This window comes from Filicampus tigris, chromosome 1, assembly GCF_054856515.1.
Source record: "Filicampus tigris isolate MCC_2025a chromosome 1, RoL_Ftig_1.0, whole genome shotgun sequence".
Classification (NCBI taxonomy): Eukaryota; Metazoa; Chordata; class Actinopteri; order Syngnathiformes; family Syngnathidae; genus Filicampus; species Filicampus tigris.
In genome coordinates this window covers 7,435,549-7,449,796 of record NC_141217.1, presented here as the reverse complement: position 1 = coordinate 7,449,796, position 14,248 = coordinate 7,435,549, and the positions used below count along the sequence as shown (strand labels likewise).

Here is a 14,248-nt window from a genome sequence, read left to right as displayed (position 1 = left end):
AGGGACACACACAGAAATGCAGATGCAGAAGAACGCAAGCGGGAAGTCCATTTCTGTGTCATATGCTATAGCGAGACACAGCCGTGTGCCATCAAGTCACAGAAATACAGTATATATGGTACACATATGTTGTGTTTTACAAAAAAAAGAAAACTGCACTTTCCACATCCTTTTGCATTGATATTTTGCTGTTTAAATTCATTTTTGTATGTTTAGTTTTCATAGTAATATCATTTTTTAGATATTTGGCATGAATATCAAGATGTGAAATTTTTCCCATATTGACAGCCCTACTTTCAACACAAGGCAGGAGAAATGACACGTTGTAAACGTCACACTCCAATCCCGGCATTGCGTAATAGCCTTACGTGTGATGCTAGTGATGGTCCTTGCTTGAAGGGCGCCATGCATGTGCAAGACTCCCCTTTGGTGCCGACGCCCCAGAAACACCCTCCATGTGACTGATGTGTAGGTGGAGGTTACCCTTCTCAGAGTCACAGCTACACTAAACTTTTTGAGATCGTCCTCATATTTTTGAATTCAGCTGATTTGGGTTTTGCATCCCTTGACATGATGCAGCTGCCGGACTTAAATAGGAATTTATTCATCTACAAGAAGGAGCTGCGCACCAAGTTGTGTGTGAGAAACTCAGTCATATCACAGATGTTTTTCAGTGAGTGTAAATTAGACTTGACTGAGATGGCTTTTTATATTTGCATAGTGATTCCGATATGTAGTTATGCACTTTTCTCTAAAGATACACCAAATATCCTGCAAATTAATTGCATGCCCACGGCTGGACGGAGGCCCAACTGCTGGCTATTAAAGACCAAGTGTGAAGTAAACCAAGTGTGAAGTAAACCATCTTAACGGCTGAAACTCTTTTAAGCATATTTTCGTCCCACCCAAATTCATAATTAGACCCACAGCATGCACTTAATAACGAAAATGCAAATGTTTGTAAATCTCCGGTAATCTTCGGCGAGTGACGTCACTTGAAGAGATCGAGTCGCCAGTCACCCATCTTACTGCATAGTCGATTGTCCCGTTAATTGCCCTTTGCTGTTGTTATCGTGTTTTTTGGCGAAATGCATCAGCGCTGTGTGGCGATGCATTGTTTACATTCAGGCCAACAGTTGTTTCAGTGGCCAAAAGATTAGAATAGGGCACGTAAATGAACCAGTTTCTCTCTCTAAAGCTAATGGATTCCACGCCGGTGTTACAGTTCAACGGGCTTCCACACTAACCGGCTCCCGATTCCAGCTGTGGCTGTTCGGGCAATGCAAGTCCAGTAATTTTATTTTTCCTGTCTGCAGATTCGGCACAAGCAATTTCGAAAACTGCGCTATTGCATACCTGTTCAATTCTGCAATAAACACTTGAAACAAAACTAATTTACCGTGTACAACTCCCGACTGGCTGCAAAAGATTTTTTTCATTCACATTACAAAAACTAATGCGACTTCCAATGTGGACGTAATGCATCCGTGATGTGACAACTATGTGCATAAAGCACAACGTCGAGTGCACCAAAATAACGACATCAAGTGGCGCGGTGTGAGAGCGTATATTGAGCTTTTGATGACGTATAGGTCAGATGTGTGCGGATGCATGTTCATACTGAAAACGCATCGCATACATATCCGATTCACAACCACATATGATACAGGCCCAGGTCGGATTTGAAAAAAATATATAAAAAATTGGAATTCTACTGTTCACACTTGCATGAAGAAAAATCAGATATACGTGTCACAAAAATGGAATTGAGCTGCAGTGTGAACATACCCTTAGATAAAGATTGATAAAGCTCCTTAGATTATGTGCTATAGTCTAACATCAGTTGAATTTGTAATACTTTTTTTCCTCCATAGTGCTACATAACAGAGCTTATTAACGACAAAACAAAATAATGAAACCACAGCTACAGTACATTTAAAACTGCAAGCATCCTTGACTATCCTCTGCATAAAATGGATGGAATTTCCCTTCTGTTTGTTCTTTTTCTCTCACACGTCACCTTGGCAATTTTATGTCATGTAGAAATGCCATCCCCTGTCTAGTGAATGTGCCTGAACAGACTATTTTGCCGGTGTTTTCCAAAATAGGTACGGCTTCACAAACAACACATTCAGAAGAACATTGACACTTAGAGTCAGAAAAGAAAAGAGAACCTGGAGTAGGTGAATAAAAAGACCAATAAAAGATGAATTTGAAGGAGGATTTTATTCACTCTGACAAGCCCAAGGAGACTGACACAGGTGGAATATGAATGAGGAGGAGAGTACAGTGTGTGTGTGTGTGTGTGTGAGTGAGGAGGAGTGGAATGGAAAGCAAGGAGACTGGAAAAAGGCAAAGAGACCCAGAAAGTGCAAAACATGGAGCTGCATGAGAGAGAGAGGGAGCGAAATGTCAATGATACACAAAGCGGTGGAGAACTAGGACCAAAGTGGAAATGTATACAATGAAGAAACAGGACGATCAAAAAACATGAAAGCAAACTGATGGCTGTGGGGAGACAGATATGTGAGCTAATGACTGTACACAACAAGAGAAGGAAATAAACAGCGTGCACTCACCTTGAGAGACACTGAGAGACAAAAGAGGCTTTAATAAAGAATTGTGGCATTGTTTAGGAGAAGATGTGTACACTACCAGACAATATATAAAACCCCACACCCTTCCACTTTGCCTTGAATTACACTGGTCAACAGCTAAGTTCAATCAGAGATGCCTATGTCTCTCAACATGTTATTGGCAATTGGAAAAAAAAACATTTTACTTATACTTTGTTTGACCTATAAAAGCTTGGCCAATACAGATTTTAGCATGCGGTGTCATTTATGGCCATGACGTTGCAGAGAAAAAGTTCCCAGATAGCAAAATAGGAGTGAATCAATGTTAAAATAGGGTTTGGCTTAAGTATTGAATCTACGTTTCGACCTAAAGTAGAAATTATACAGAAAGCGCAAGGTTGAATAATGTTGAGTCAATGTTTGCTTTTCAACCATAAATCACACAACATCAATGTTGATTCAGCCAACAGCTAAACCAGAATCTACATGCACATTTTAGTTGGTTATTAATTTAATCAATGTTAAGGAAACAATATTGATTCAACCATCATCTCAACTGGTAATGGCTACGTCTATCTTTAAGCCACTGAGGGTGACTAGACATGGTGTGAGGGTTTTGGGCATGTGGAGGGTACAATTGCAGAGACTGGAGACAACTTAGGAAATACAATGTTGGGTTTTTTGAGTCAAACATAGTTGGATGTTCACTTGAGCAAGATTGAGTTCTCCTGGTGCAGTATGGAGAGTGAATCCAGGGGTTGTCTGGTAGCAGGCGGAGTTCACAGCAGGGTTGGCAGGCAGGGTGCAAAGTAATCTGAAAATTCATAAAGTAGGGTCGAATGTCTGGAATTACTCGAGAATGCTCATGATAGTGGCTGGATGCACAAACTCTAATTCAAGAGTATTGATCTGGCAACGAAGCAGTGTTTGGGACCAGTTCATACTGTATATGCCATTGATGATGATTGCTCACACCTGGTGCATACAACCACATTCCAGCACCAATCATCTCTCCAAACCTGAAAAAGACAACCACACATGCACACGCACAAAAAGGGGGGAAAAAGGGGTGGTGCTCAAGGAGCAGAATCAGGCGACCTAACACATGGACTGCTAGACCTGCTTGATCGCATTGGTGAAATAAGTACTTTGATGAAGCATGTTTGTTCTTACGTGAATGATCTGCCAGGTAAACTTAAAATGCCAGACAACAGATACATTATAGCCTTTCAAAAATATGAATGAACAAATGTGAACAACGGTGACACAACGGTCAACTTGGTGACTTACATGTGTACATGAAATGGCTCCTCCAATCCACATTGTGGCATCCAACTTAAACTACGGCACGGCAATCTAAGGCGAGAGGTGTTGAAACACTGATGATGACGTGCACTCCAACTGTTGCACTGGCTGGAATGTTGTTCAATGAGTTGAATTAACAGCATAGGAAAAGATGACAGGCACTTACTTCATTTGCCGTGAAAGGTACCTCTTTTGGACAGAACGGCTCTTTCCACAACAAGAAGAAGTTGTCAATGTTTCCTAAACTCATGATTGTGTTTCACAGTTCCACTTCATAGTCAGCAAAATGTTTCTTCAAAAGTTTCTCCCCCATGCTCACCCCATATGTTGCTTTTTTTCCACTGAGGAGAAAGAAAATGTGCCTGTGAGTATTGTTCTATTCAGAACTGGGCATTCCGCCTATGTGACGGACCCGTCTGTCTATCTGACGATGCGGACGCCCATTTTGAAGGCGATAAGTGATCAACTTTATAAATAAAAATAATCGGACTAAGCATAGTCGGAAGCCCATTTTTTTCCTTCTATGTAATCGTCTATCATAGCGGTTGGCAAACCGTGGCTCTTTCATCCTTATGTTGTGGCTCTGCGTGGCTTGGGAAAATAAATTGCAAATGTCCGATTGAAGTGACAATCGAAGAAACGTCTTCTAAAGGCACGATGTCAGACGTATCTTAGTTATCGCCTCTTTATTAATCCAACTACGGTGCAACAACAGTTTCGTTGTAAGTACACGTCCTTCTTGCCGTCCGCTCATTCCTCTCTCACCCCTCCCATCCAGCAAGTCGCGTGATCCATTCAGGAACCACGGAAATAACACAACTTGACCAAACACAAACGTCACCACAATACGGATAACCGAATTTGTTACAGTATGTTATTTGACTCAAAAACGTGCATCATGTCTTAGTAAGTCAAAGTTTTTAGCTTCTTTCTTCAGACCTTGTGGAATTTCGGTGATCAGCATTCGCCTTCTTCAGAGATGTTTTACAGCCCTTGACGACATGCCAGCAGGCAGCCGGTATGCTCAGAAAGCCCAGCAACACTAAAATTGGACAATATCTGAACAAAGTATTTAATGTATGTTTTTTCGTTTGTTGAATTGAAGTTGCAAATTGTAACATTTTTGGGACCCCGAAATATTAAAATAAAATTATATAGCCACTGGGCGGCACAGTGGTCGACTGGTTAGCTAGTCCGCCTCACAGTTCAGAGGTCGTGGGTTCGATCGCGGCCCCGGCCTCCCTGTGTGGAGTTTGCATGTTCTCCCCGTGCCTGCGTGGGTTTTCTCCGGGCACTCCGGTTTCCTCCCACATTCCAAAAACATGCATGGTAAGTTGATTGGACTCTCTAAATTGCCCCTAGGTGTGATTGTGAGTGCGGATGTTTGTCTCTGTGTGCCCTGCGATTGGCTGGCAACCAATTCAGGGTGTTCCCCGCCCACTGCCCGAAGACAGCTGGGATAGGCTCCAGCACGCCGCGACCCTTGTGAGGATGAGCGGTATGGATAATGAATGAATATATAGCCACTGTCGGACAAAAATCTTGTAAGACCAAATAATGTACGGTCAAATTAATTTTTTTAATCATAAATCGATTGTAATGGTCCGTCTTTAAAGGTCTGTAATTTTTATTCAATTTTAGCCAATTTAAAGTGGTGAAAATACTCAAATAAAGCACAATTTCACGACCGGAGAAATGTGCAACACAATGACGTGTTCTCTATCTGCTGATGGCGATCTTTATTTATTTTTGTAGACAATTACGAGTGAAAATAGTAAGGTTCACTGGATCACACTGGCTTGTTTAATATGGACTGATGAGATGCTTCGTTGCAAAAAGACCCCTTCACTTGTGTCGTGCGGTAAGTCTGCGTTTCATTTTAAAATGCACTTTAGACGCGGTTAGTTGGATCATTGTTTTATTTGCTGAATCACTCATGGTGTTAAACCTGAAAGAAGGTGTTTTGTGAAGGCATTGTAGTTAAAATGAAGATGTGTTGTATTGCATTGTGTTGGGCAGGTGTGTTTGCTGGTGTGATGTTTCAAAGGCTGAGGGCATGATGGGAGCTTATGAGCGCAGACTTTGAAGTGCTCGGATGTCGCCGGCTTGGTTTTTGTCCTCTTTTAATCAATTCCAGCGTCAAATTACCGATTAAATGTTTTTTGTAGGTATATGTAATATCTGTAATATATATATAAACGGACCACTAATTTTTATTAAAATGCCCACCTCTGATTATATTGTCTGTCTACAAGTGTTGATGCTACAATAGTTATGACTGCAACTATCGACACTTTTTGTTAGACCATCTATGGCATTTTGCATTGCGTTAGCATTAAGCTAGCAGAGATTTTACGGCAAAGTTGCCTGGTTATTTTAAATAAACATGTAATTCTCTTTGTTTTATGTTTAGCCTCTTTATTTTATCAGAATTGTTCACTATTTGCCAAACTGCTGTTTTTTGTGAAGAGAGTTGAGTTCACTACCCATTCAGTGCTCATATCTCAAATTTTTGCCTCCAAGTCAATGCAAAAATAAAAAAGTCACCCGAAATAATGGCTCATCTTTTGAAAAACTTGTAAGTCGAGTCACTCGCATTTCAAGGCACCAATGAGTATTCAAGACATATCAGGTTATATGCAAAGTATAATGGCTCTGTGTTCAAAAAACATTTTGACTGTAAGAAAGGCATGACAGCAACAAACTGACTTCAGATTGGGTGCTGTTCTCTGACAAACACACTTTCTCAGTAGTAAAAAATTAAAGAAGCTCTCCAGCCTTCTTTCTTTTTCGTTATTTTAGCCATGTAACTTTGGGCACTCTAAGTGGTCGTTTCTCTAAATAAAATAATCTGTGGATGAATTAAATAATATTTAAATAGACATTTTTTTTCTCTTCGACCTGGTACCAAATTATCCATGGTAGGGAGCCGGTGATTGGGGAAACCTAAGCAGTACATTGCCATCATTTTCAACAATTTCATTTTGCATATAAAACAAGACTTAACAAGACTTTCAAAAGCCATATTTGTGTTGACAGGGAGATCATTGTAACTTAAAGGTTAGGTGGATAGGTTGATAAAATGTGTCGGGGAAAAAAAATGTAATGAAAGAAGAGATCCTGGGAAACATCAGAAGATGAGGAAGACGTGTAAGGTGATGATAAAAATGTGTGAACAATAAAAAGGGCTGCCAGATGAGTCTGTGAATGGGGAGCTGGTCTGGGGATCAAACAGCGCTCGGAGATCATCTGACAGGAAAAGAAGAAAGGAGGTGATGAGGAGCAAAATGGCACTGATGAACAGGGGAACGGTGAATGCAGACGAGTAGTGAATGTGATGACATGAAAGAAAAACAGTCGTGAGCATCAACAACAGCAGTGGAAGATTAAGGCGCTTGCGATGTGGTGCAATAATTATGTAAGGCAGCGTAGGCTGTTTCCAAACATCAAATTTTTGCTAAATCAAAAACGGATTGTTGTGGGGGTGGGGAATCACTCATTCTAATAGAGCAGTGATTCTCAAACATTTCACCTAAAAAAGACTTTGCGCTACCATGTGCCACTATAATGGCCATCATTAAAATATGTTAACATAGTAGGCCTAAGTTTTCATCAAAAAAATGAAGCTTTTTTTTTCTTAACCCTAAAAATCTGATTTCATATTATAAGGCACTCTAGCATTATGCACAGTTGAAACATTAATGCCGCCCTTAAATAAAGGAAACTAAATAACAGCTGTATTTTTTTCTTTTATTTAAAAGATTCATTTCAAATGTAAAATCTATTGCACCTAAAAGTCAAACAAAAAATTACCTAAATAGAAGTTTCAACTATAATGAACTAGAGAATCAGCATGGATGGCGGGGAAGACAGAGCGAGGGGTTCTCTAAGGGAATGGGGTGGCTTGGAGTGGGCTTTGAGAACCTCCCTGCCTCATTGAAATTGCATGCCTTTCCAGTCACCTTTGTTCTGGTCAGACACTGGAAATCGTTCTTCTTCAATCTAATGAAGACAAGTTAGGCAAATTAAGATGCACTATAGAAGGCCTAGGTAAACTAAAAAAATTCCATCCATCCATTATCTACACTGCTCGTCCTCACAAGGGCCGTGGGCGTGCTGGAGCCTATCCCAGCTGTACTAAAAAAGTTATACAATGAAATCTATACATTTTGCCCATTACACTATTTACAGTATATTACAGAGTCCATGGACTCCAGTGAGTCTATTTCTGCTTCCGCAGTGTCAAAGACTGTGCACTTCTTACGCTCTGGTTCCCATTGGCTGGTAAGCTAGTTGGCTGTGTTCACGCCCACAATAGCGCAAACACCTATTTGTAACTGCGTGCGTCTGTGAAAATACCAAAAGAAAGAAAACTCCACCCATGCTCACAATTAGATCACACTTTGCACTTGACTTGTGCTTGGCATGAAAATAGAACCCAAAGTATTGAATTTGTTCATTAAATATTTTATGCAGATCCCAGGGTTTTAATTGGTCTACACAATTGTTGCTCTCGTGAACATATTGCTGGCGTTGGGCTGAAACCTCCTATGACACAATTTGGTAAATTAATTTTTTTCTCCACAAATCTATACTCTTGGTTAGTCCACACTTGTGGGTGTTAATATATTACAATTTATTGACCAATCTAAAGTGTTGGACATGGCTAGCTCTCTTTGATGATGCAACGTTAATTGGTTGACCAAATATGGCGTTTTTGGGATGGCCTGAAAGTGTATGATTTTAGAGACCTGACGCCAGCGATATTAAATCTTTGGAGGGACAGTCTTCCATTGTACCTCTTGCCTGGAGCCCCTTGGGGGTCTAGAAACGCCCTCATCCGTAGGGACATTTGATTCATTTTAATCCCTGACACACAAGCACACATCCACTGACACACTGTACTCTACAGAGAGGCAGAGTGTTGCATGTGATTGAGTCAGGTAACGAATGAACGGCAAGTTTACAACCAAAATTAAAAAAAAAAAAAAAATCTCAGAAAAAAAGAAAAGGGGGGGGGGGGAATCATGCTAACCTTGCTACAAAGAAAACTGGTGAGTCTTGACTGACCCAGAACATTGACTTTATGAGGGCAAGATAAGCAAATGAACATCGTAGATACTATTTGAAATGATTTCAAATAAAACAAAGATGATTTGGGTAAATGAAGAGAAAGAACTATAGAGGCAAGGACCAAGGCAGAATGAGCAAAACACATTAGCCATGTACAGTAGCTTGTTTCCTCATTAACTCACAAGGGCAAACATCCAAGAAGACAATATGAGTGGCACAAAGGCTGACGAACATGACATCTTCTCCTGTGAAGGGCGACATGTCGAACGGCGCCGAAAAGGATCTCATTTCACATCCATTCGGACAACACGCTTTGTTAAAAGTCATTTCTTGAGACAAATGTGACAAAGAATTCTTTTGTTTTATTATTTCCTCATTTGATCTGCTCATTGCAATTAAAGCTCAGCTGGATGCAACAGTCAGCCAGAGGTTACTGCAGAGAAACTATTCTTACAAGACTTTTATACAACGTTGTACATGTCAACAAGAAGGCACGACCACACCATTAGACCGTCGGCTGGGTGTCCAACAGCCTTTAAACTTTTCACTGTATATCTTAATCCCCTGCTTCAAAACAATTGCAAAATGTTCAAGTGGAGATTCACATTGTGACTTTTTAATTGCTTGTGTATAACTAGTTGGGTCTCTGGAAGGCCCGTCCACCCACAAGTGTGACACAGGACTTCCTTTCAAAACAGGCTGTTTTCATAGATTTACTGTAGATATATTATGTGGGTTTAAAGACTGCTGTAAGTCTTGCTTGTCGAGATATTTTACCAAAAGAATGTCACATTAGGGATTTCACTATCGAATATTTTTAGAATTAATTATAGTAATCGCATGGATTTTGCAACACCCCCACAAATTGTGTCAACCTATATTTGTGATCAACTAATCCGACTTAGTTGACTTTTTTTCCAGCCTTTTCACATACATGTTATTAAGACACCTGAGAACAGTTGTTTTAAATTGTGAAATAAAAGCACATTGATATTTTTACTCAAAGAATACACACATAATTGCCAGTGCAACAATATAGCCACAAAAAAATGCCTTGAAATAACAAATGCGCTGGTGACTTGTGGAGTCGTGAGGACAGTGAGGACATGGCACGAGTCCAGAATCAAGGCTTCATCACATTGGCCATCTGCAGAACAAATGCGGCGAGGACATGTTCATGTCTGCTGACATCTACTCAGCATGTCACCGAGAGTTTAAGATAAAATAAATAAAATATCTACGATAAATCATAGATATTCACAGGGTTGTGATGCTGTGATGCTCTTTGATTTTAATATTACAATTTTAATGACTTAAAGGCAGCAACATTATTTTTTTTATAGAAGTAGAAACCTGTATGAGCTTGGGTTGCGTTCTCCTCGTCTTCACTGAGCTTCTGTGAGAAACAAACTTCACAATTCAGATTTTCTTTTTTTAACTTGGATGTTGTGTGGGTGGCGGTGGGGGGGCTATTTTATAGCTACAGCAATTTTTGCGCCCCTGGGGCCCCCAGAAACAATTCGCTATCTTTAATGAGATTTCAAAGATCCATGGCCATCAATCTTAAAATGAGCCTGCCTTTCTCCATTTCAGAAAAATTGACTTTTTGAAAGCAGAGAGAACAGCGGGTGCGCAGAGAAGGTGTCCTCCTCTGCAGACACACAAAGGAATAGCTCATCACTCTTCTCAGCAATTCAATTTAGAGGAAAGCTGATGAAAGACATCTCTTAGTCCCCGTTCATTTAACGTTTGCAAAGCCTGTTGTCAACTGTCCAATCTTGACTGTAATGCACCTCTTGGACAATCCTGTGCGAAGCCACAATGAGACAAAATCACACAACCCCAATTGAGTCCTAGCAAAAGGTAGACTGCACCCTGGAATGATCACCAGTCAGTTGCAGATTTTTACTGGATGTATTTCCATCTATCCATTTGCTGTACTGCTTAACCTCACTAAGGTCGTGGACATGCTGGAGGATATCCCAGCTAATTTATGAACTGGTCGCCAGCCAATCGAAGGGCAGAAATAAACCGAACCCCCCGAAAAAACATTCACACTCACTCCTTCTGACAATTTTGAGTCTTCAAAATATATGTATGTGTTTGGAATGTGGCAGGACACCGGAGTACCCGGAAAAAACCCACACAAGCACGGGAAGAACATGCAGCGAAAGCATACAGAAAACATCTGCTGCTTTTGAAGATTCCAGTGAGCACTGTGGCCTCCATCACCTGCAAATGGAACATATTCGGAACCAGCAAGACTCTTGCTAGAGCTGGCGCCCCACCCCAAACTGAGCAATTGAGATAGAAAAGCCTTAGTCAAGGAGGTAATCAAGAACCTGATGGTCACTCTGTCTGAGCTCCAGCAGTACTCTGAGGAGAGAGGAGAACCTTCCAGAAGGACAACTGTCTCGGCAGGACTCCACCAATCAGGCCTATATGGTTGGAACGGCTAGCAGGCGGAATCCACTTGTTAGTTAACGGCACATGGCAGTCAACATGGAGTTTTCCAAAAGGCATCTGAAGGACTCTCAGAAAATTATGTGGTCTGATGAGACAAATATTGAATTCTTTGGATGCCAGGCGTCATGTCTGGAGGAAACCAGGCACAACTCATCACTTGAACGCTGAACAATACCATCCCTACAGTGAAGCATGGTGGTGGCAGCATCATGACGTGGGGATGATTTTCAGCACTGGGAGACTAGTCAAGATTGAGGGAAAGATGAATGTGACAATGTATAGTGAAATCCTGGTTGAAAACCTGCTGCAGGGTGCTCAGCACCTCAGACCGGGGTTAAGGTTTAACTTCCAGGAGGAAAATGGCAATAGATAATTTTGCAAAAAAAAAAAAACAGACATTATGGGAAGCTGTGTGTACAATTTTGAGGGGAAAATGAATTTACTCTCTTTTGGAGTCTGGCTGTAACATAACACAATGTGGAAAAAGTGAAGGACTGTGAATACTTTCCGGGTGCAAAAGGGGTTCATACCAGGCTCTAGCCCATCATTTGCCTAAGTATTTTTACTGTTGCTCTTGAAGTTCTAGCTGTACCCGAACATGGGTGCAGAACTTGAGGGTAAAAATAGAGTATGTGTCTTCTCCCCAAACGATATGAATTAATGTTACTGATTGCCTGTCAGAAAAAATAAACCTTTAAATCCATTTTACCAAAGACAAATTTCATCAGCTGGGTAAATTGAGAGCTGCGATATCCTCCCGCTGATTAAAACACTTTGCAGTCACCTACATTCATCGAGCTTGCATGGAAACTTGTGGACTTAAAAAAACAAAGTTGGAAAAGAAAGTCAGACTAAAGTCAGGTTATTTGACGTTTTGCTGTAAACAACTTCAGTAAATCAGCATCTGTTGTTGTTGTGTTACATCCAAGGTTAAGCCAAATCAGCTACTCGTCCATTATCTAGTCCACTTATCCTGTACAGGGGATGGTACTTGAGCCTATCCTCGTAGAGTTTGGATGAAATGTAGGTTAGTCCATTAGAAATCTGAACAGGTCGCCAGTCAACCATAGAGTGTAAATAGACACAGACAACCTTTCACATTTGCATTCGCTGAAATATAGTGGGAACTAAACCCTGATGTCAGAGAGAACCACTATACCATCAGTAACTAAACCAAACCATCCATTCAACCATTTTCAATACTGCTTGTTCTCATTAGGGGCACGGGTGAGCTGGAGCTTGTTACAGCTGTCTTTGGACGGGAGGCACAGAACATCCTGAAATGGACACCAACCAAACCAAAAACACTCAAAAAGTCTTATAATTGATTTTACAAACAGAAGGCTACCCACACAGCAAAGGCATTTGGGCCAGATCAGACATGAAGCTGGCCCAGGTGGTATTCAGTCGGCACTGGCATACGGCATGTGAATCGAACATGGCTCAGGACCGGCAAAGGAGGCACTTGACTCTGGCAAACAAGATGTGGGCCAGTTGTTGAGTGAAGGATCTGGCCCAGAAATCAATTTAGAACTCTGGGCAATATATGTATAGCCAGTCTACTCCCAGCCTTAAATGCAGTTTCCATTTTTTTGTACACACTGTCTTATTTTACATCACAGACGTAAGAATTGGATTATATCATCACACACGCACACGCGCGCGCATAGCATTACAACGTGGCACATTTGGTTATGTTAAAGGTTGACTGACCTCAGCGGAAGAAGCCCAGATAGAAAAATAAACCCACCTGCACTTGGCCCATATACCTCAATGAATTATTGTCCATTAGTGGTCCATTTCTGGTATCCACAATGTGGGCCACATAAGGCCCATATCTCATCCAAATCATATAACCATATCTGGCCGCACTCTGTTACCTAGGTAACTGTAAAAGTATTTATTTTTAAAAAGGTATTTATTTATTTATTTATTTAAAATGCTTTATTCATGAACACAGATCAACACACCAAAATAACAGCCAGGGTGGGACAAACAAACAGGAAAAGACATTTATTCTAAAATATTATAATGCTCTCATAAATACAAAGTCTTGAGTTTCCTATTTGTGGAGTGTACAATCATTTTAATATATTGTCTGACATCATTTTCAAACATGAAAAAAATGTGGTCTTCTGTAGCTCCGGATGAGCTGGCGGTGCAGTCACCTGACTTCGGCGTGGGTACACTTCCCACCAGATGTGAGTGTGAATGATTGTGTTTGTGCCTAACCCCATGAAAAAAAAAAACAGGACGAGTAGAGAAAACTATAAACACATTAAAGAAGAGTGTGGTGGTTGTGTTTAGTCTTAAAAATGTGCTGAGGAAAGAATCGATTAAGGTTAAGGCTCCCTTTAAGTTTTTAAGAGAAACGGGGAGAAAGTGTTACATCCCTGTTAGGCCAATAACATAACAAAAGAGAATTTAGGTTTGAGGGTCGCTGATGGTGTAGTGGTATACACGCCTGAGTTGTGTGCGGGCAGCGTGGGATGGGTTCCCGCTCAGTGATGGTGTCTGTGTGTGTGCCCTGCGACTGGCTAGCGACCAGTTCGGGGTGTAGTCTGCCTTTCGCCCATTGTCAGCTGGGGGTTGGGCTCCAGCACCTCCCCGCGACCCTTTATAGGATAAGCGGTTTGGAAGATGAGATGATAAAATTTAGGTTTGTTTGTTTTTTTCCTAGTACTGTGCAATAGTCACAATACAACTCTGACCCACACTCCAGCACAGTAGTTGGCGGTAATGCACTTCAAACGTCAGCTGCCACCCACCAATAAAGAAAAAGAAGAAGAATGAGCAGGATGATTCCAGAATCATCCCCGTGGATGACG

At 41.0% G+C, this 14,248-nt stretch overlaps 1 pseudogene; it reads left to right on the top strand.

The window, feature by feature from the left end:
- The first annotated feature begins 405 nt into the window (after window positions 1-405).
- On the top strand, window positions 406-11,793 carry LOC147152634 (uncharacterized; annotated as a pseudogene).
- Window positions 11,794-14,248: the final 2,455 nt, after the last annotated feature.